Consider the following 23,514-nt stretch of genomic DNA (forward strand, 5'->3'; position numbering starts at 1 on the left):
AAGACCTCTATGGCTTATTTCTTGGTTCTCTGGTGTGGGGGTGGTGCGGGCAGGGTGAGGCTTTAGCCTTGATAAGTCACGTCTCAATAACCTTTAGATAAGTAAGATGCCACTGTATTTGAAAAATGGGTTACCTGACTTCTTCTCTCTTTTTTAATCCTTTTGCTCTGTGGGTAATAATAATCTCCATTCCTTTCTCTGTCATGACTGATGACTCATTGAGTTGCTAGGTTATTAAAAGAAGGCTTGAAAATCAATTAATGCTTGCTGCTGAAACAGATCCACAAATGCCGATGAATAACATAATGAAGTATTTACATCTCAATCAGAGTCTGATACGATGCAGGTTGATTGGTCCTTCTCCATCCAAGGTAGGGCCAGGGCTGGGAGTGACTTAGATCAGGTCCACCAATGTCCCATTGGTCAGAGCTTAGCCACGTGGCCTCAGGTGTACTGCAAAGGTGGCTGAGAAATGGAGAGGAGCACATACTGCCAGTGGGCACCAATTTTGTGTCTCCCATGGATGTTGAAAACTGAAGTCATAATAGATGAGAGGTTGGATTAGATAATTTCCAAAATTTCTTCCATCTGGAAGACCTTAAGGATCTTGGTGTGAAACAGTACAACTGGACTCTATTTAAAGGAAAATAAGCAGCGTAAATTAATTATGATTCCTTTGATTAGAACCTGTCTTTTTAGAGTTGTTTCTAAAATTGTGAGATGATTCTGCCATGAGGTGTGAGTTTATCCCATTATTATGACTTGGTATGTGGCAGATCCATTATGGTGAGCTGAACTTGCCTCAAGTGCAAGACTGCATCTTCAATCGCAGAAAACCTTTCAGGTTGCCAAGTATTGTTATAGGTAGTATTAAAGGGTGCTGATTAGAATTTCTGGAAATTCCAGCAATCTAGCCACTCAAGATTGCAGACACATTCTTATACACTGGGCTCTCCGACCTCACCATAGCAGCTTTGTGAGCTTTCTGTGCTGCATCAGCTCTCTCGCTGACTCTGTCCCCTAAGTCTCACCCAGAGTGTCTTCCATCTGCTTGCGATCTCTTTACTCTTAATCTTTCTTTATACCACTTTGTAAAAACAAACCTCCCCCACTCCCTTTGGATCTCATAAGCTCTTCTTTCTTCCAGGGCTTTGTTTAATTCCATTATATCAATTCTTACAGTTGAACGTTTCTGTTGCCCTTTACCCATTTTCTCCCTTTAGACCTCATCTCTGCTCAATTCTCCTTCGTCAGAACCATAAAAATCCCAAATGAGAAATGACAGGGAAAAAAAAAAGTTCTTTCCTGGATTCCCTGTAAAGGAATACCATGTCACCTAATAAAACAAAGCCTGAGACTTCTAGGTGTCTTGGTGGTTACTCCACAACACTAATCCCTGGGCTTATTCCACTCTTATTATGCTCCTACTGTGACCCCAGGGCAGCCACCCTCCCATCCCCCAGTGCTGGCTGAACGCGTCCATGTTCTCAGACCCAAATTGGAACTTTCCAAAGACCTTAAATGTGGGGCCGAACAAAGGGATTTAATACAGAGGACAAGAACTGGTAGCAGCCTGAGATGGTTGACCTCTAGCCCCAAAGGGTTTTAACAACCTTGTGGGCGCTTGTCTGGATTTCTTAGTTCCTTGCTCCCCACTGCCCCCCAGGTGGAGAGCCCCTTCTTGACAGCCTGCCCCTCGGGAACTCCCTTCAGCACCTCTTGATGTTTTCGTGGTCAAGGCAGTTGCTCCTGTGTTTGCCTCTGAGTTCTAGTGTCTGGCCTGAAAGGCTCTCTTTTTCTTCAGATTACTATCAAAGAGACTAACCTCAGTCTCTCTTGGCAGTGAGACTGCCACTCTCTGCCCCACGCTAAATCCAACCATGTGAACTACACTGACAGCCTTTATCTTGTTGTTGTTGTTGTTTTTATAAATTTATTTTTATTTGTTTATTTTTGGCTGCGTTGGGTCTTCATTGTGGTGCGTGGGCTTCTCCTTGCAGTGGCTTCTCTTGTGGAGCATGGGCTCTAGGTGCGTGGGCTTCAGTAGTTGTGGCACGCAGTCTTCAGTAGTTGTGGCACACGGGTTCAGTAGTTGTGGCACATGGGCTTAGTTGCTCCGTGGCATGTGGGATCTTCCCGGATCGGGGCTCGAATCCGTGTCCCCTGCATTGGCAGGGGAATTCTTATCCACTGTGCCACTTTATCTTGTGACCAGATCTTCAAACAATGTAACTGCAGCCTTCATACCTGAATTACACACGTTCCATAACAAGATTATTCTCTTGTACTCCCCCAAATATCAGTACTGTGTTCATTCACTAATTCATTTGCTTAATCAGACAACAACGTTCATTGAATAAACAACATTCCATGAACAGTATTTATGGGGTACGTATTACATTCCAGGAACTCGTGCTGGTGCTGGGGAGGCAGCAGTGAGGCCAGGTCCCTGTGCCAGACAAGTGTAGAGTCCCAAGTCCTCTATCCCATCTCCTTCCCTCCTCCATGTGAAGGCATAAGCCCCACCCCCACTTGCTGATCACCCCTTCCCGCCCTGTTCTGATCTCCCCCACCACTATGCTAAATTCTGCCTCTCCAAAGGCAGCTGTGTTCTTTTATTTCAGATCCGCTGGGCTTTCTTAGTTTAACCTGACTCATTCTCTAAAGCATTTTGGGCTGCTGCCCACTTCCTCTTTCTTGAATGCATCATCTTCACTGCCTTCTGTCTCACTGCATCCTCTCTGTCTCTGTCTTGCCAATTCCTCCTTGTGTCCCCTACTCAGTGTGATAGAGGCGTTTCCAAAGGTTTTTTCTTCCTCTCACTTCGATCTTTTCTATACTTTCTACTTAAGTATTTCCAGAACTGCAACTTTTTTTTTTTTTTTTAACATCTCCAGGGTCGACCTCCTTTACTAACTGCAGATTAACATTTCTCTACCTGGTACGTATCTCTGCCTGGAAGTATTTTTGACATCTCAAATTCTGACATTTTTTAAATCGAAGTCATTTATCTTCTACTCTTTTTCTTTTTTCCCCCAACCTTCATTAATCAGCTCCTTTTTGAAACTTTCTATATTTTGTTAATGGATCCCTTCTATAGATGTATTTATGCATTTGGTGTGTGTCTGTCTGTGATTTTGCTATTTGTTGGAGTGGTTGTGTGTTTCATTGCTGAGAGTGACAAGGGTGCAGAGCAAGGTCATGGCTCATATAAATTAATTGTGTAAAAAGCAGGCCTTGGGATCCCACACACGGGCTGTGAGAGAGAGTACCTGCTGTGCTCGTGTGTTTGCTCTCCTGGTCTGACTTTGAGGAGACTGACTAGGAGGGGTGCCTGGGCATTAAACATAATATCGACCATCTGGGAAGATGTGGGAGATGGGAAGGCCTGATGCCAACTGTGCTCCGTGGCCTGAGAAGGACTAACCTATATCTTGTTTCTGATTCATTACATCTTTTGCGGTTACTTCCTTTTATGAATCCCCATCCTTTAGGAAAGTCTTTCTAAATGTGTGAACTTTGTCTCAACTGTACTGTGGAGGTAAAAATGGAAAACCCAAAACACCTCTTGGGGTGGTATGATTTAAGGGAAGGGTTATTAAGTAGCTTTCGTCAAAGTGTCCAGGGCTGGCAGTCCCTCTCCTGAAGTCTGGGTGGTGATGATGGCAAGGGATGCCGAGGTAGGCTGTCCTAGTGCCAACCTTGAATTAAGGAAGATGTTTCCTAACACCTTCATGTCATCTTTGATTCCTCCCCAAATTGGACCACACTAGTTACCAAGGCCTTCATTTGTCCCTTCATTTATACCCATTGTTGCCACCCTCGTTCTGTCCACATTGTTCCTTGTCTTCTGTTGCCTGTTCTTGACACCAGAGAGATTTGGGGCATATCTCAAATGCTACCTCCTCCCACTAAATGTTCCCTTGTTCTGTCTAGCTCTTTTCTTAATGTTCTTTATGGTGTTACAGCTGTTTACTTGTATTAGTAAGACGATGGATTGTGATTGCCTTGTGCTGTTACAATTTAATGGTATTTGAGTCCCTGTAATTCCTGGTGTTCTCAATCTCATATACTGGAAGATCAACACTTTTGTTAAATTGTATTGAAGAGCATAATGAAAAAAAATTTACTAGCCAGTGGTAGAGCTAGTAAAGGATTTTACTTTCTATTTTATTTTTTTTTACATTTCATTTGTATGTATATTAAATTTATTGTAAAGTTTCTTTCCTCCATATATTTTATCATTGATCTTTTGGAATTTTATGGTCTGAATTGCATTGTTTATCCCTTATGTTATTACAGACATACTCTTACTGCTTACCTTACATACAAGCTTATGTACTTACCTAGTGTGTGCCAGCTTTGACGGTCATAGAATTGCATTACCATATATGATTGTCTCATTCTGGCTCTTTTGAATGGACCTGACCTGTCTGTACACACACACTGAAAGCATGTGAGATTTCCACAGTGGTCATTTGCATCTGTCTCCAGGATGAGTCTAGATTACCTGCCAACTGTCATCTTCCCTGATTATCCGACTCCTGCTGGCCTTCCATTGTAGTTCCCAGCATGTGTTGGTATGTGCTTCTGGCTTTGCTTTGATGACCTGTTTTAGGTACTTGAGATTGGCTGTAGAATTCTCTCAGACTTCCTTTTGGTAGCCTTCCTCTCCCTGTCCCCGACCCAGCTGCTACCCAAGGCCAATCAGCTGGCTTTACTTCCTTTCCCCTTTTCCTGCTTGAGAAAGATGATCAGATAATTTGTTTGGCTATGTAATAGGAGGGGTATAGCCTGGAATCTGTGGGATACATTTCTAGCTACAGTCAATGTATAACTTCCAAGTACTTTGTCTAGTTCTTGGTTCTAGAACTAAAGATGATTGACATTACATGGTAGAGAGTTCTTAGCTTTGAAGACTAAAATTAAGCTAAAATATAGCCAGACTATGGGATCAGTGTGCCTGGGTTTGAATCTCAGCTCCACTACTTGCCATCTTGGGCACTGTGCCTCAGTTTCCTCATCTGGAAAATATGGATAACAATGGTATCAGCTTGATATAAAGTTTTTTTGTGTGTGATGAATTAGTACATGTAGGCTCAAAGCAATGCTTGACTCATAGTAAGTCCTGAATGCATGCTATATATTATTAAATGCTAGTAAATAAGACTTCTAGAAATGATGAAGACTATTTTGCCTGACATAGTGAATGCTGAGGACTAAGTAAAAATGACATTTCAAATAAAATTCTTGGGACTTCCCTGGTGGTCCAGTGGTAAAGAATCCGCTTTACAGTGCAGGGGACGCATGTTTGATGTCTGGTCAGGGAACTAAGATCCCACATGCCACGGGGCAACTAAGCCCACACGCCACAGCTACTGAGGTTGTGTGCCTCAACTAGAGCCTGTGTGCTGCAAACTACAGAGCCCACGTGCTCTGGAACCCATGCGCCACAACTACAGAGCCCATGCGCTCAGGAACCTGTGCGCCACAACTAGAGAGAAGCCCGCACACTGCAACGAAAGATCCCTCATGCCACAACTAAGACCTGACGTAGCCAAAAATAAATAATAAATAAATCTTAAAAAAAAAATTCTCTTGCACAAAAAGCAGAAAAAATTTAAATTGTGTATTCAGTTTTTAGTTAGATGTATGTGTCTGGCAATGAAGGGAGAAACCTATTTTGCTTACATTGGAAGCTTGTAACATCTCCTTATGGGTTTATGGAATCCCATGTGTCTTCAAGCAAGGTTCAAATGACCTCTCAATAGCTATCCTCCACCCCTACCCCACCCCCTACGCTGCCACAGACAAAAACACTGTGAAAGTCATAGAGGGGAGGCAGTGTGATGTAAGTTGTGGCAAAGGCCTTGGTGTGATGGGTCATGAGTCCTCATGGGCTCCCTTTCATCTGTGCAGGGCATGATTCTGGTCTACAGAGTAACTTAGTATGTTTTTTTTTTATTGAGTTATAATTAACATACAATATGATATAGTTTGAGGTGTCCAACATAGTGATTCAATACTCTTATACATTATGAAATGATCACCACAGTAAGTCCAGTTACCATCCATCACCATACAAAGTTGTTGCAGTTATCAACTATATTTCCTGCACATTACATCCCCAAGACTTATTTATTTTATAAGTGGAAGCTTGTACCTCTTACTCCCTTCACGTCTTTCACCAGTCCCCATACCCCACTCCCCTCTGGCAACCACCAGTTTGTTCTCTGTACCTATGTCAGTTTCTGTTTTGTTTGCTTTGTTTTTTAGATTACACATACAAGTGAAATCACATGGTATTTGTCTTTCTTTTTCTTACTTATTTCACTTACCATAATACCCTCTGCATCTGTCCATGTTGCCATAGATTTCATTCTTTTGTATGGCAGAGTAATATTCCATTGTATATATGTGTGTATATATATCCCATCTTTTTTACCCATTCATCTGTTGATGGACACCTAGTTTGTTTCCATATCTTGGCTATTGTAAATAGTGCTGCAATGAACATAGAAGTACATGTATCTTTTCGAATTAGTGTTTTCATTTTCTTTGGGTAAATACCCAGAAGTGGAATTGCTGGGTCATATGGTAGCTCTATTTTTAGTTTTCTGAGGGGCCTCCATACTGTTTTCTGTAGTAGCTATACCAGTTTACAGTCCCATCAACAGTGCACGAGGGTTCCCTTTTCTCCACATCTTGTCTTTTTGAAATAGCCATTCTGACAGGTATGAGGTGATCGCACTGTGATTTTAATTTGTATTTTCCTGATTATTAGTGATGTTGAGCACATTTTTGTGTGTCTGTTGGCCACCTGTATGTCTTCTTTGGAAAAATATCTATTCAGGTCCTCTGCCCATATTTGACTGGGTTATTTTTTAGCTATTGAGCTGTATGAGTTCTTTACATATTTTGGATATCAACCCCTTATCAGATACATTGTTTGCAGATATCCTATTCAATAGATCACCTTTTAGTTTTGTCCGTGGTTTCTTTCACTGTGCAAAAGCTTTTTAGTTTGATGTAGTCCCATTTGTTTATTTTTGCTTTTGTTGCCCTTTCTGGATGAGACATATGCCAAAAAATATCTCTAAGACTGATGTCAAAGAAGTTACTACCTATGTTTTCTTCTAGGATTTTTATGGTTTCAAGTCTTACATTTAAGTCTTTAAAACTATTTTGAGTTAATTTTTGTATACGGTATAAGAAAGTGGTCCAGTTCCATTATTTTACATGTGGCTGTCCAGTTTTCCCAACACTGTTCAATTATTGAAGAAACTATCTTTTCCCCATTGTATTCTTACCCCCTTGACCATATGAGCATGGGTTTATTTCTGGGCTCTCTATTCTGTTCCATTGTTCTCTGTGTTTGTTTTGGTATCAGTGCCATAGTGTTTTGATTACTGTAGCTTTGTAGTATAGTTTCAAGTCTGGGAGTGTGACACCTCCAGCTTTGTTCTTCTTTCTCAAGATTGCTTTGGTATTTGGGGCCTTTTGTGGTTCCATACAAATTTTAGGATTATTTGTTCTTGTTCTGTGAAAAATGCCATTGATATTTTGATAGGAATTGCATTGAATTTGCAGATTATTTTGGGTAGTATGGATATTTTAATGATACTGATCTTTCCAATCCATGAGCATGGTGTATCTTTCCATATGTTTGTGTCATCTTCAGTTTCTTTCATCAGTGTCTTATAGTTTCCAGAATGCAGGTTTTTCACCTCCTTGGTTAAATTTATTCTTAGGTATTTTATTGTTTTTGATGCAATTGTTAATGGGGTTGTTTTCTTAATTTCTCTTTCTGATAGTTCTCTTTCTCTTTCTCTTTCATTATTAGTGGGCAGAAATGCAACAGATTTCTATTCTATATCCTGCATCTTTACTGAATTCATTTTTAGTTCTAATAGTTTTTTGGTGGAGCCTTTTGGGTTTTCTATTTATTGTATCATGTCATCTGCAAATAGTGACAGTTTTACTTCTTCCTTTCCAATTTGGATGCCTTTTATTTCTCTTTCTTACCACATTGCTGTGGCTAAGACTTCCAGTACTGTGTGGAATGAAGTGGCAAAAGTGGGCATCCTTGTCTCAGTTCTGGTCTTAGAGGAGAAGCTTTCAGATGTTTACCATTGAGTGTGGTGTTAGCTGTGGGCTCGTTGTACATGGCCTACATTTTTACTGCCTACACCACCACATTGGATGATTTTGATGTCATATCTTATATCTTTTAAATTTTGTGTATCCCTTAACTACTTATTGTAGTTATAGTTGATTTGTACTATTTTTGTCTTTTAACCTTCATACTAGCACTTAAGTGCCTCATCCACTGCAATTACTATACTTGCCTTTACCAGTGAGATTTTTTTTTATATATGTATGTTTTGTCATTTCTAGTTGTGGCCTTAAAGAAGACTCTAGCATTTCTTGTAAGGCAGTTTAGTGGTGATGAACTCCTTTAATTTTTGCCTTTTGGGAGACTTTGTAATCCCTCTTTCAATTCTGAATGAAAACCTTGACAGATAGCATATTCTAAATTGTAAGTTTTTTTCTCTTTTAGCACTTTAAATATATCCTGCCACTCCCTTCTGGCCTGTAAAGTTTCTGCTGAAAAATCAGCTGATAGTCTTACAAGGTTTCCCTTGTATGTGATTAGTTGTTTTTCTCTTGCTGTCTTTAAGATTCTCACTTTTACTTTAACTTTTGCCACTTTAATTATGTCTTGGTGTGGATCTCTTTAGGTTCATCTTCTTTGGGACTCTGTGCTTCCTGTACCTGGATGTCTGTTTCCTTCCCCAAGTTAGGGAAGTTTTCAGTCATTGTTTCTTCAAATAAGTTTTCTGTCACTTTCTCTCTTTCTTCTCCTTCTGGGATATTTATAATGTGAATGTTAGTATACTTGATGTTGTCCCTGAGGTCCCTTAAATTATCATCATTAAAAAAAATTCTTTCTTCCTTTTGCTGTTTTGATTGGGTGATTTCCACTATTCTTTATTCCAGATTGCTTATCCATTCTTCTGTGTCATCTAATCTGCTGTTAATTGTGGTCTTCTTCTCTGATTGGTTTTTCTTATATTTCCTTAATCTTTGTTGAAATTCTCATTGAATTCCTCCATTTTCCTCCCAAATTCAGTGAGCATCCTTATGATCATTTCTTTGAACTCTTTATCAGGTAAATTATTTATCACTGTTTCATTAGGGTTTTTTTTTTTCCCCTAAGGTTTTATTTTGTTCTTTTGTTTGGAACACATTCTTCTGTATCCTCATTTTGCTTGACGTTTGGTGTTTGTTTCTACAAAGTAGAGAAAACAGCTCTCCCTCCCAGTCTTGAAGGAGTGGTCTTCTGTGGGAATGCCCCTGTGTGGACTGCTCGCAGGTCAGGGGCAGTCCTTGGAATGCACAACACCAGGGCCACCTTAGCAGGACAGCTGGAGCAGGAGCAGGCGTGGGTCTGGGGAAGTCCTTGGTGGACTAAAACAATGCTCTACGAGCACCCCTGATCTTGCAGAGGGCTCCAGCAATTCTCCACCTGTTTGGCAGGAGTTCTAAAGTTAGTAGATGGATTTCTTTGCTGTATAGTATATGTGCCCTTTAAACAGCTGTTTTTTCACTATGTCCCAGGGTGGTGAATCAGTGCTTGGACCCCTCAGTAATATCCCTTCCTATCTTAGGTTGCTGCCTCATGGGTGGAGTTCCCATGGATACTGTGTCTCTATCTCTCCTACTCATTTCTATGTGGTCCTTCTATGTAGAGAAGCTGTTCAGTCAGCCCTCAGGTCTTCTTCAGGAGGAGTTGCTCTGTATGTAGGCATAGATTTGATGTGTCTGTGGGAAGAGATTAGCTCAGGGTCATCCTAGCCACCTTGGTCCTCTTCCTATCTTAGTGTCTTTTGTTCTGTGTATCAGTTATTACTCTATGGAGTCTTTTATTAAGACAGCCTGAAAAAAGACAGCACTGGAGTTTGAGTACAAAACCTTGGTTTCAGTTCTGACTTCACCATTTACTATCCCTGTTAACTTTCCTGGCCCTAGTTCCTCACTCATAAAATGTTGTATATTAGTTAGAGTTCTCCAAAAAAATAGAACCAGTAGGAAATATAAAATGAAGAATTGATTCATGGGATTATAGAGGCCAAGAAATCCCATGATCTGCTGGCTGCAAGCTGGAGACTCAAGAAAGCTGGTGGTATAATTCGGTCCAAGTCTGAAGGCTTGAGAGCCAGAACTGATGGTGTGAGTCCCAGTCAGAGGACAGGAGAAGACTGATGTCCCAGCTCAGCAGTCAGACAGAAAGAGCAAATTCATCCTTTCTCCTCTTTTTTGTTCTGTTGAGGCCTTCAGTGGATTGGATGATATGCACACACATTGGGGAGGACATTCTACTTTTCTCAGTCCAGCAATTCAAATGTTAATCTCAGCCAGAAACACCCCCACAGACATACCTAGAAATAACATTTAATCAGATATCTGGACATCATGAGGCCCAGTCATGTTGACCATCACACACTGTAATTCATTTTGAGAGCATGTTATCATAAGGATTTGAGGTAATCTACACTATGTGGTAGAAAGTAGTTGGTGTAGTAAGAATTAAGGGAACTTGGAGGTGGGAGGGTTTATGTGGTGGATCAGGATGGAGGTTTCACTAGATATGGACCTTCCAGGGAGTCCTGTGTTGTGATATGTAGGTTTTTATTTACAACTTGTCATGGATACATTCCAGGATAGCTGCAAAAAAAAATTTTTTTTTTGCATAAAAATGTGTAATGCATTCCTAGGCATGATCACCTCTAAAAGAGAATCATTTAGGATGGCCTTCTGAAAGTTGTGATCAGTAAGATTTCCTTCCTCTGAGAATTCAAATCTGACGATATATTAATTTTATTTACAACTAAACACCAGACTTCTATTAATGAGCCCTTTGTCTTCTAAATTATAAAGTAAAAGTGAGCAACCTTAGAAATAATTTATATTTTCATAGTCCATTAGGGAAACTATGCTAAGTCATTTTTACAAATGCCAGGTTATTGCTTAAAGTTTTACTGAATTAAAATCTTCATTTAAAAAGAATGTGTTGTTTGTGGTGCAGACAGATCAAATGAATATGGCAACGAATAAAAATTTTAATTAAAACTCTAGGATACATAATCCATGTGGCGATAGTATGAACTAGAATAATCATGGTGTGTCTGGTCCTGTAGTGAAGTAGTGGGTGGAGTTTTGAAGGCACAGGAGACAGCCCATGAAGGACTCGCAGTATTTGCCTAGAGTTTGGCCTTTGCTATGGAGGCAACAGAGAGAGGTGGGGAGTTTTTAAATAGAGATCAACCTGTGTAAAGTAAGGTTTTAGGAAGATTTGTCTTGAATCAGTGGGAGGAAGAAAGCAGCGAAACTAGGTAGGAGACTCCTGAGACTCTTGTAATAATACATATTCAGTTACGAGGGCCTGAACTAGGGAAATAGTAGTGAAGTGTAGTAGAAAGGCTGACCTTAGACGCATTATAAAGGAAATGCTACAACTTGAATAAGGGATGAGGGGAGAAGTAAAAGATGATCCCACATTTTCAGTCTGGGTTAGTGGGAGGAATAGGAAAAGCTAGTGGTAAGAGTTTTGGGGAAAAGATGCTTGCTTAGTTGAGTGTTTGATATGTTGGGCATGAATTAATGGCCAGTAGTCTGGGAAAAGATATCTTGAAAGCTTTTTAGATATTCAGAGCTACAGTAGAGTAAAGAGCAGAAGGTTGAAGATGGAAACTTGGAAGTTATTCATTTGGAGGTGATAATTAAAGCTGTGGAAGTGAAAGTGAGGATAATGAGAGAAGAGTCAATGGCTAAGGATGCTGGTGGGACAAGGGTCATGCCACTCGTATGGTGTTGGAGGTTAGGTATCTGTGATCATAGTGCTGTTTGCTTATTTTCTGGAACCCCATGGACTGGCGGAGACTCTAGAGAGATGGTTGGCATCCTGCCCCATTTTCTAAGCTCCTTTGAACCGCTTCTGAAATACTCAGCATCCCTCTCCACACTCCCAGGCAGTAAGGCACACATTATCTGGCTCTGCTCTTCTCTCTTCCCACTTCTCCTTATTTCCTACAGACCTAGTCAGTCCGCCATATGCTTTGAGGGTATTGACAGCCTTTTAGCCAGTTTTGTCTCCACTGTAGCTCTTGCTATTCAGGCACACTGGTTTTACATTTTCCCAATTGGCATGGTTTTATGTCTTTTGTTTTTGTTTTTTTTGTTTTTGTTTTTTTGCGGTACGCGGGACTCTCACTGTTGTGGCCTCTCCCGTTGCGGAGCACAGGCTCCGGACGCGCAGCCTCAGCGGCCATGGCTCACGGGCCCAGCCGCTCCACGGCATGTGGGATCTTCCCAGACTGGGGCACGAACCCGTGTCCCTTGCATGGGCAGGAGGACTCTCAACCACTGCGCCACCAGGGAAGCCCTGGTTTTATGTCTTTTCAAAATATTTTTTATTTTTTATTGGAGTATAATTGCTTTACAATGTTGTGTTAGTTTCTGCGATACAATGAAGTGAATCAGCTATAGGTATACATATATCCCCTCTCTCTTGGACCTCCCTCCACCCCAATCCCACCCACCTAGGTCATCACAGAGCACAGAGCTGAGCTCCCTATGCTGTACAGCAGGTTCCCACTAGCTATCTCTTTTACACACGGTAGTATATTTATGTCAAACCTAATCTCCAAATTCATCCCACCCTCCCCTTCTTCCCCTGTGTCCACACGTCCATTCTCTATGTCTGCGTTTCTATTCCTTCCCTGCAGATAGGTTCATCTGTACCATGTTTTTAGATTCCACATATATGCGTTAATATATGATATTTGTTTTTCTCTTTCTGACCTACTTCACTCTGTATGACAGACTCTAGGTCCATCTGCATCTCTACAAATGACCCAATTTCATTTCTTTTTAAGGCTGAGTAACGTTGCATTGTATATATGTACCACATCTTCTTTATCCATTCATCTGTTGATGGATATTTAAGTTGTTTCCATGACCTGGCTATTGTAAATAGTGCTGCAGTGAACATTGTAGTACATGACTCTTTTTGAATTATGGTTTTCTCAGGGTATATGCCCAGTAGTGGGATTGCTGGGTCATATGGTAGCTCTATTTTAAGTTTTCTAAGGAACCTCTGTTCTCCACAGTGGCTGTATCAATTCACATTCCCACCAACAGTGCAAGAGGGTTCCCTTTTCTCCACATCCTCTCCAGCATTTATTGTTTGTAGATTTTTTGATGATGGCCCTTCTGACCAGTGTGAGGTGATACCTTATTGTAGGCTTGATTTGGATTTCTCTAATAATTAGTGATGTTGACCATCTTTTCATGGGTCTTTTGGCCATCTATATGTCTTCTTTGGTGAAATGCCTGTTTAGGTCTTCTGACCATTTTTGGATTGGGTTGTTTGTTTTTTTGATATTGAGCTGCATGAGCTGTTTGTATATTTTGGAGATTAATCCTTTGTCAGTTGCTTTGTTTGCAAATATTTTCTCCCATTCTGTGGCTTGTCTTTTCCATCTTGTTTATGGTTTCCTTTGCTGTGCAAAAGCTTTTAAGTTTAATCAGGTCCCATTTGCTTATTTTTATTTTCATTACTCTAGGAGGTGGGTCATAAAAGATCTTGCTGTGATTTATGTTAGAGTGTTTTTCCTATGTTTTCCTCTAAGAGTTTCATAGTGTCTGGTCTTTAATTTAGGTCTTTAATCCATTTTGAGTTTATTTTTGTGTATGGTGTTAGAGAGTGTTCTAATTTCATTCTTTAACATGTAGTTGTCCAGTTTTCCCAACACCATTTATTGAAGAGGCTGTCTTTTCTCCACTGTATATTCTTGCCTCCTTTGTCATAGACTAGGTGACCATATGCAAGTGGGTTTATCTCTGGACTTTCTGTCCTGTCCTATTGAGCTATATTTCTACTTTTGTGCCAGTACCATACTATGTTGATTACTGTAGGCTTTGTAATATAGTCTGAAGTTGGGGAGCCCAATTCCCTTAGCTCCATTTTTCCTTCTCAAGATTGCTTTGGCAATTTGGGGTCATTTGTGTTTCCATACAAACCATAAAAATTTTTTGTTCTAATTCTGTGAAAAATACCATTGGTATTTGATAGAGATTGCACTGAACCTGTAGATTGCTTTGGGTGGTATAGTCATGTTCACAATATTGATTCTTCCAATCCAGGAGCATGGTTTATCTCTCCATCTGTTTGTGTCATCTTTGATTTCTTTCATCAGTGTTTTCTGAGTACAGGCCTTTTGCCTCCTTAGGTAGGTTTATTCCTAGGTATTTTATTCTTTTTATCGTGATGATAAATGGGATTGTTTCCTTAATTTCTCTTTCTGATCTTTCATTGTTATTGTATAGGAGTGCAAGAGATTTCTGTGCATTAATTTTGTATCTTGCAACCTTACCAAATTCATTGATTAGTTCTAGTAGTTTTCTGGTGGCATCTTTAGGATTTTCTATGTATAGTATCATGTCATCTGCAAAGAGTGACAGTTTTACTTCTTTTCCAATTTGTATTCCTTTTATTTCTTTTTCTTCTCTTATTGCTGTGGCTAGGACTTCCAATACTATGTTGAGTAATAGCGGTGAGAATGGACATCCTTGTCCTGTTCCTGATCTTAGAGGAAATGCTTTCAGTTTTTCACCATTGAGAATAATGTTTGCTGTGGGTTTGTCGTTTATGGCCTTTGAATTTTGGCAAAAGCTTTTTTTGCATCTATTGAGATGATCATATGGTTTTTATTCTTTAGTTTGTTAATATGGTGTATCACATTGATTGATTTGCATATATTGAAGAATCCTTGCATCCTTGGGATAAATCCCACTTGATCATGGTATATGATCTTTTTAATGGGTTGTTGGTATCTGTTTGCTAGTATTTTGTTGAGGATTTTTGCGTCTGTGTTCATCAGTGATATTGGTTTGTAATTTTCTTTTTTTGTGATATCTTTGTCTGGTTTTGGTATCAGGGTGATGGTGGCCTCGCAGAATGAGTTTGGGAGTGTTCCTCCCTCTGCAATTTTTTGGAAGAGTTTGAGAAGGATAGGAGTAAACTCTTCTCTAAATGTTTGATAGAATTCACCTGTGAAGCCATCTGGTCCTGGCCTTTTGTTTGTTGGAAGATTTTTAATTAGTTTCAATTTCATTACTTGTGATTGTTCTGTTTATATTTTCTAATTCTTCCTGGTTCAGTCTTGGGAAGTTGTACCATTCCAAGAATTTGTCCATTTCTTTTATTATTACTTCTATTCCAGGAACCCTGTCCCACAGCTCTTATTTGGAACTGCTCCACCTTTTAAATCTCAGCTTATGTCCCATAAGCTAGTCTCTGATTAGAACTTCCTAGGCTTTTAGCTTTCTCAGTCTTTAATTTGATATGCATTTACTTTTGGAAACTAGATGTTTTTCTAGGCTCCTTTTCTTCCTTATAAACCAGTCCTCTCCTTGCTTTAGTTCCTTTGCTGTCCAGCTGGGACTCCTGGGTGCACAAAATTAACCCTTGATCTTCCACACCTGTACACGTATTACTGATGGCGGAACAATCTAGCTTACATGCCCCTCTGCCCCCCAAGACTTGGACTGTAGGGCACAGCTGGAGGAATTCCAAATGGGGATTGGCTCTAAGTATATGGTATCAGCTGGGCCCTCAACACTGTCGGGCAATTTTGTGGTATTCACCTTAGCATCTCTCCCACCACTTTACTCTCTTTAAGCATCATGTTTTGATCCCTTTACTCTGCCTTCTACTCAGTAGAGTCCAGAGGCAAAATCTTGCCTCCCACCGTCAGACTTTTCTGTATCTGTGCCATCCAGTCCCCAAGGATTAAGTGATTCTCCTCTGTCCAAATCAAACTTATTCATTCAGGTTCTGTATTTTACCTCTCCCATCTTTTCTGACACAGCTTCTCAATTACCCCCTTTCTCTTCTGTCTTTTACCCCTGCCTCTATACTTTTCTCTTTAGCATGTAATATGCCTCTCCCATTGCTTGCAGTATTTACAAGTCAAGTCTGTGGGCATCTTGCCCCTGTTTGCTCAACTTCCTTCCTCAGTGCCCTGTAATGACTGAGGCTGCTACCTGTTCGCCCATGTCTACCCAGCCCTGGGCATCTGTTAAGAGCCCTTTCCCACCTGAAGAAAGGTTCTGGAAATCTGCTGTTGTCTTGTTCAGAGTCTGGTATCCCTCGATGATGGATTAAGGACCTCTTTAGCAAAAGTGGCTTCCTTCAGCATCTATTACTATCAAAAAGTTGTGAATAAAATGTAGCTGCTAAAGGATAAGAAAGGACATGAAGGATTTATTATTGACCATTTCTTAATATTATATCCTGTAGCTGATGGAAGCCATTAACTACCATCTTTCATATGAAAAGAAAGTGTTGAATCAGTTAACGTAGGGTATTGTATTGAACAGACAAAAATGTCTTAATCTTGATTATTGTTTAATCTTGCAACTTTTACCTTTTGACTCTATGACCTTTGGGCATACTAGCCCTGCCCTATGTATGCAGTGGGACACTGTGTCTTTCTTTCTTAGCAATTACGTTTTGAATTTCCTTTTAAAAAGCCCGGGCTGTTAACTTCATTTCAGGGTTTACCATTTTCCCATAAAAATGCAGATCTCAGATTGCCCACTGATGAAGTGTATGGAAGCTCTTTAATAGAGAAGATGGAAGTGGTTTACCGGTGCTCATGATTTCCAGGTGTCCTTGATTTGGGCAGAGGATGAGTGATCTAGTGGATGAAAGCTTGTCCTATCGGGCCAGATGGAAGAGGGTTTACATTTCAGCTCTGTCATTTAGTAACTTGGGCTTGAGCAAGTTCCCAAATCTTTGTAAGCCTCAATTTTCTCATCTATAAAATGGGGATGATAATAGGATCGACCTCGTGGAGCTATTGTGGAGATTCAATGAGATGATACCAACCAGGGCAGAGAGCGATGCCCGCCGCATGTAAACTCCCAGGACAGTTTATTATTATGTGTATCTTCACTTGAGTTTTGATTAAACTGAGGAGCCAAGGGAGAGTAAAAGAAAGAAGTGTCGGTTTCTTGTTTTAAAAACCTCAGTGACTAGTCATGTTAAATGGATAGAAATATGATCCTGTACCTCAAATGGCGCTCTAGGAAAGCTCACTGTCTTAGGTACTTTGTAGACCTTCAGTCCCACATTTAGTCTGCTTCTCACCATGGACAGCCATGGGAGCCATCTGGGCCTTGAGGATACCTTGATCTTCTTGGTTGAAAGTAAAGATTAGAGTAGCCTGATCTCTGACATTCTTCCACAGTTCATTTCTGATCATACTTGCCAGGCCTGTGGCTCCCATGACACTGGGCATGTTTCTGGCCTTCCAAGGTCAAGAGTGTTTCCTAAAAAGAGACACCAGCAGGCTTTGTCTTATTGTACTTGTCTCTTGAGATGTAAGTTATCCTAGTGAAAGAGGAAAACACTGACATCCTAGGATGTGGCTGACTTGTGTCTTCGTTTTCTTATTGATTATCCTGAGAACTTCTCATTCTCATGCAGTAGTGGAAGTTGGGCAAAGGGAAAAAAAAGATGCTTTGAATTTTCCTTTAATTTAAGTCAAGAGGAATAATATAATTCACAGTACTCTTTAACAAACATTTATTGTTAGGCATTGAGTGGTTTTGAATAATTTTATTTATTCAGAATAATTACAGAAAACAGATACGATGACAGAAAAAAAAAGACATCAATTAAAATTTATTTGGATATCTCCTTTAAGAAAGCTGAGCAAAACAAATCATTCCTTAGAAGTTCTTTTGCATATCAAAATAGGAAACTTAGAGTTTAAATTCAGTCATCCCTTGGTATTTGTGGAGTATTTGTTCTAGGACCACCCGCAGATACAAAAATCCTCAGATGCTCAAGTCCCTCAAATAAAATGGTGCAGTACAGTATTATTATAATTGGAATATTAAGGTAAAACTTTTTTTCAGTTGTATTTTTGTGTGTTGTGTGTACACTCTATATATTGAGATCTTTCATATAATCAGTAAGTTATTTGTTTATGCTCACTCATAGAAATTTAACCTATGTTTTCTATTCTAAAGGATGGTAATAATTTTTAATTATTGAATTTTTTGGATAATATTGTTGGTTTACTTCATACTAAATCTTCAGACAAGAAATACTACCCACTTGATGCTTTTAAGGAATGTGTTGTGGCAAAAAGCAAGGAAGACTTGTAGTGCAGTGTGTGTTCACAAGGATAGCAAAGGGGAAAGAACAGAACAGAACCTGAGGCAATTTCTCATCTCATCTACGTTTGATTACTGACAGTTAATTCAGAAATTCTGTTCAGAACAAGAGATTGTCCTCTATCTCTTTTGTTCAGAGTATTCTGAATGTTCTTTTGTTCTTCATTTAAATTAACTGTGCAGAAATAGCCAGTGTTATGGATATATTTTCAAGAGATTAAATATTATTTCTAGGCTCACCATAAATGGACTTATATACTATTTGATTTTCAACAGTTGTGTAGTTAGACACTTCTCATGTTGTATACTTCTCTTGATTTCTACATTTGGAAACACAGAGGAAGTTATTGTTTACATAGAGATTGACTTGTCTAGTTTTTAAGAATGTCGATTACAAAAGAACCCAGTCATGAGGTGAAGAGCCATGTAAGCTTATGCACTGTTTACTTTCCTTTGAAGTATGGATTATTTTAAGTACTGAACTGTTAAAAATAATACAAAGGCTGTTCTGTTACATTATGCATAAACAAGAGCACAATATTTCAGTGCTGGCAGATACTTTATTTCCTGGACTCATCTTACAAGAACTTTTATGTGGTATTTTTCTTGTGTAGAATCTAATCGTTATGCTTATGTCTGTTCCACTTCCATTGTCTGTCAGTGTCCAGCACAAAGAAGAGAGGTGACAGGAAGGGCAGTTTATTAATTAAGTTTGATACTTACAAACTAATTAATGTACTCTAGGTAATTTGCTTACTTGAATTAAAAATTTAAGTTCTATGTATTTTATAACATATTTCTAATATCACAAAATGAATTTAATAAGTTCATCTTTTGAGTTTTGAATCTTAGGATATTTTAAAAGAAAGACAGTTTTTTTGGAACATGGTAATATTCAGTTTTGCCATGTACACTGAGAAGTACAATTGTGCTCTTATCTAAATTCATAACATTTTAAGGCTATTTTGCTACTATATCTCTAAATGCACTTTAACATATGAAGTACAGTTACCACTTTTGTCTGTCATTTATGAAGATAACTTTTCCATTTTTTTAAAAGGATAAAGTTAAGCTTCTTCCATATTTAAAGAGAGATCTTTCTAGAAGCTGCTTTTTCTTTATTTTTAAATATACTTTTTTCTACCTCATTCTTTATTTTCTCTTTTCCTGAGTTTTCAAATACACATATATTAGAACTTTTGATCTGAGGTCCTAAGGCTCTGTTTATTTTTCTTTTCAATAATTTTCTTCTTGTTCTTCAGACCAGATGGTTTCTATTGCTTTATTTTCAAGTTCACCATTTTATTCCTCATCTCTGTTCTGCTGTTAAACACATCCAACAGTTTTTTTTAAATTTCGGGTATTGTATTTTTCATTGTAGAATTTCCATTTTGTTTTATTTTATAGTTTCTGTTTCTCTGCTGAAATCCCCTATCTTTTCATTCATTACAAGAGTGTCTTCCTTTTCCTCATATAGTTATAAAGTCTTTGTGAATTTCAACATCCAGATCATCCTGGAGTTGGTCTCTTTTTTTTTTTTTCTCTTGAAAATAGATCATATCTTCCTAGTTACTCATATGTTGAATAATTTTGCATTATATTCTGGACATTGTGTACATTATGGTGTGGAGACTCTGGATTCTGTTGTGCTCTTCTTAATAGTGTTGATATTTTTGTTTTAGCAGGCAATTAACTTGGTGGGACTCAAACTGAAGAATCTGATTTTGGGGGCACCAGTGCAAATCTCAGTTCATTTCAGTTCAGTTTTCTTAACTGGGTTTTTGCAATATGCCCATACATGTATAGCTCATGGGTCAATCAGAGATTTGGGCAGAGTTTACACAGAATTTGGGGCTTGCTCAGAGGCTTTCTCCTATCTGGGATTTTCCTTCCACTTTGTAATGACTGTGGTTGCCCTGACCTCTGTCCTAAGTTTCTTCAATCCAGGAAGACTGTGTGCTCCTAATGGGGCTTTAGCCTCCCTGAATGATGCCTTGACTGACACCTGTGTTTAGGTAATAGGCTAAAAATATAGAATAAATTAAACTTAAAAAATGGAAAACCCCCTCCACGTCAGTCCATTCTTCAATTTTTTGACCCCTTGTGAAAATCTTACTGTTTTTATTCAGTCCCAAGAGGCTTCAGATTTTTTTTCCTGTTTTATTCAAAGTTTATAGTTGTTACATGAAGGAGGGTAGGTTTTTTGTGAGAGTGTACTCAGCTGTACCAGAAGCAAAACTCTTGCTTTTTCCTTAAACTCAAATTTCTATCAATTTCAACGAGATTCAGATGATTAAGACTTAATAGTAAGAGCCCTTTGAATACAGAGCCTGTAGAATTTTACTTTATTTATAATATATTAGATTATTGTTGAATGGGGAAACTAATGTGTACAGCTACAAATGTTTACTGATTCAGAATTTCATAGATTAATTAATATTACTAGTAATGAAAGTTAACAGTTTAAAATTATTTAAGTATGTTTTAGTTTCACTCATGCTCAATAAATAATTTTATGTATTTATAATTCTAGAATCTTAATTGAACAAATTATAATCCTTCATGAAAAAGTAAAAATAGAAATCAACTCCATGGGCAAGACAGGAATAAAAACGTGGACATAGAGAATGGACTTGGGGACACAGGGAGGGGGAAGGGTAAGCCGGGACGAAGTGAGAGAGTGGAATGGACTTATAAATACTACCAAATGTAAAATAGATAGCCAGTGGGAAGCAGCCACATAGCACAGGGAGATCAGCTTGGTGCTTTGTGACCACCTAGAGGGATGGGATAGGGAGGGTGGGAGGGAGACGCAGGAGGGAGGAGATATGAGGATATGATTCACTTTGTTGTAAAATAGAGACTAACACACCATTCTAAAGCAATTATACTCATAAAGATGTTTAAAAAAAAAAGAAAAAGAGGAAAAAAAAAAAAGGCCGGTTAAAACCCCAGGAACTTGGATGCCCCGACCCCTGCCATTTCCTGACCTGTCTGAGAGATCCCAGGCGTTCCCCATCGCTCTCGGCAGCACTGCCTGAAAACTGTGTTGAATATTTAACAGATATTAGAGATATATGCATAGTTTTTCCTGAATGATCTGGTCAGTTCCACAGCCTTTCATTATAAATAAAATCAAACAAAAATGTATCATTTATCCAACATGCATCTTCCTTCCAGATAAAACTAAACATGAAAAATGTATATGTATTAAATTCAAGTTTGGGGGAAACGTTGGAAATGAAAATGTGATAGCTTTTTTAATTAAAAATACTATAAAAATAAAAAAAAAAAGAAATCAACTTCATGAATTTGCTGACAATATTTCCCACCATATTTGGGTTTGGCTGAGACATGTAGGAAAAGTAATTCAATGTGACCTATCTGAGGAAAACCAGTCCTTAACAAGCCCTGTCCAAATGTGAGGAACAAGCTAGGATTGTTAAAAATCATTAAGACTGACTTTTAATAGACCAAAGAAACTTTTGTCTAAGTAGAAATTAATTTTGCTGAACCCAAATATCTCACAATTATCTTTTACTAAGTGCTTTGTTCTCTGATCACGTATCAGATAGAACCTACCATTTCCTTTGGTAGTTACTTTCTTTCAAAAGCACCTGTAACACAGACTTGATTATATTACTCATGCATTCATTGTAAGGTCAAGTTCAAAGTCCTTGCCTAATCCATTCTTCCCGCCTTTCTATCCTTGTTCCGGGGAACTCTCCCCAACCCCTTCATACTTCATGAAGGATCTTTCTCTCCTCAGGCATTTGCTGTGTGTTAGGGACTGAATGTTTGTGTCCCCAAGATCCATATGTTGAAGTTGGAAGTGGTGGGGCCTTTGGGAGGTCTTGGTTTAGATGAGGTTGTAAGGGTGGGGCCCTGCGATGGGGTTAGTGTCTTTATAAGAAGAAGAGACCAGAACTTGCTCTCTCCACCATGTCAGGCCGTCTGCACACCAAGAGGTTTCTCAACAGAACCCGACCATGCTGGCATCCTCATCTCGGACTTACAGCATCCAGAACTGTGAGGGTAAATTTCTGTTTTTTAAGCCAGCCAGTCTGTGTACTTTATTATGGCAGCCAGAGCTGACTTTGCTAGAAAATAAATGTAGTTATTTTTTTCCTTGAAATGTGCTGTCTGTGTCATCTCTACTATTGGTTCCCCTTCCTCCAGCTTCTCTTACTTGATTTTTAAAAAGTATCATGTCCTTAGGGAGACCTCTTTAACCATCTAAGCTTCCCATTTCACCTCTGTTAATCAAGTCCCATCTTATAAACACCCATAGATTGTACACATTATGCAATAAACCTTTTCTGTAGCATGCCTCACACAGGTAACCTGTGCAGTATCTGCTTCCCTGCTCATTGTAGGTTTGAAAGATGATGGCAGAGGCCTTATCTGTGTTGCTTACTGCTAAGTGCTTACGAAAATGCATTGTACCTATAAGAGTAGGATTTGTTCAATGATAAGATGGAGCGACCTGCATGGTCCTCACTTAAATGAGTGTTGACTCCTTCAGGAATGGGGCATCTCCTACAGCATCCTTACTGCTTTCTGAAAAGTGCTGCTGCCATTGAAACATCTACTAATAAACATTATAATACGGCAAGACAGTTCATATCCTCTTTATGTTGCAATTTAGTGCCAGACAGTTCTCATTTCACGTAAAGAAACATGATCTCTATCAGTGCCTCTTTTTAGACTCTGCCAGAATATGAAGTTATGAATTTTGCATATTAACAGAGATATTGCTAGAGTCCTTTTTTGTTTCTTAAACATCTCACGTTAACGATCGGCTATTAGTCCTTCAACCTGTCTTTAAAAGGCATGTATAACTCTCATTGTTATCCAAAGAAATTGGGTAGCCGATTTGAGAATATAACAGTATGTTAACTGTTTTGGTTTATTCTATCTATTCTCTACCTTGAATAATAAGTCAAACAAGACAGTTCAAAACTTAAAAAAGAGAGCAATTTTACTAAGTGCATTTCCTCTTTTTTTGGAGGTGTGCCAGTGTTTTAAAGCACTTGTCCAATCTTTAAAGCAGACTATGAGCTGACATTCATAGTTATGTGCTCAGTGGGAGATGGCAAGTAGAAAGAGCACGGATAGATCTGGATCTGTTTGGCTCTGCATGTTGTAAGCTGTGTTCTTTGAACCTCATTTTATTCATCTAGAAAACGGGATATGTGCTTTGAAGCGTTAGTTTGAGAATCAAAGGTAACATAGTTCAAACCTTAGCATGTAGTAAACACT

Source organism: Pseudorca crassidens, chromosome 4, assembly GCF_039906515.1.
Source record: "Pseudorca crassidens isolate mPseCra1 chromosome 4, mPseCra1.hap1, whole genome shotgun sequence".
In the NCBI taxonomy this organism is placed as follows: Eukaryota; Metazoa; Chordata; class Mammalia; order Artiodactyla; family Delphinidae; genus Pseudorca; species Pseudorca crassidens.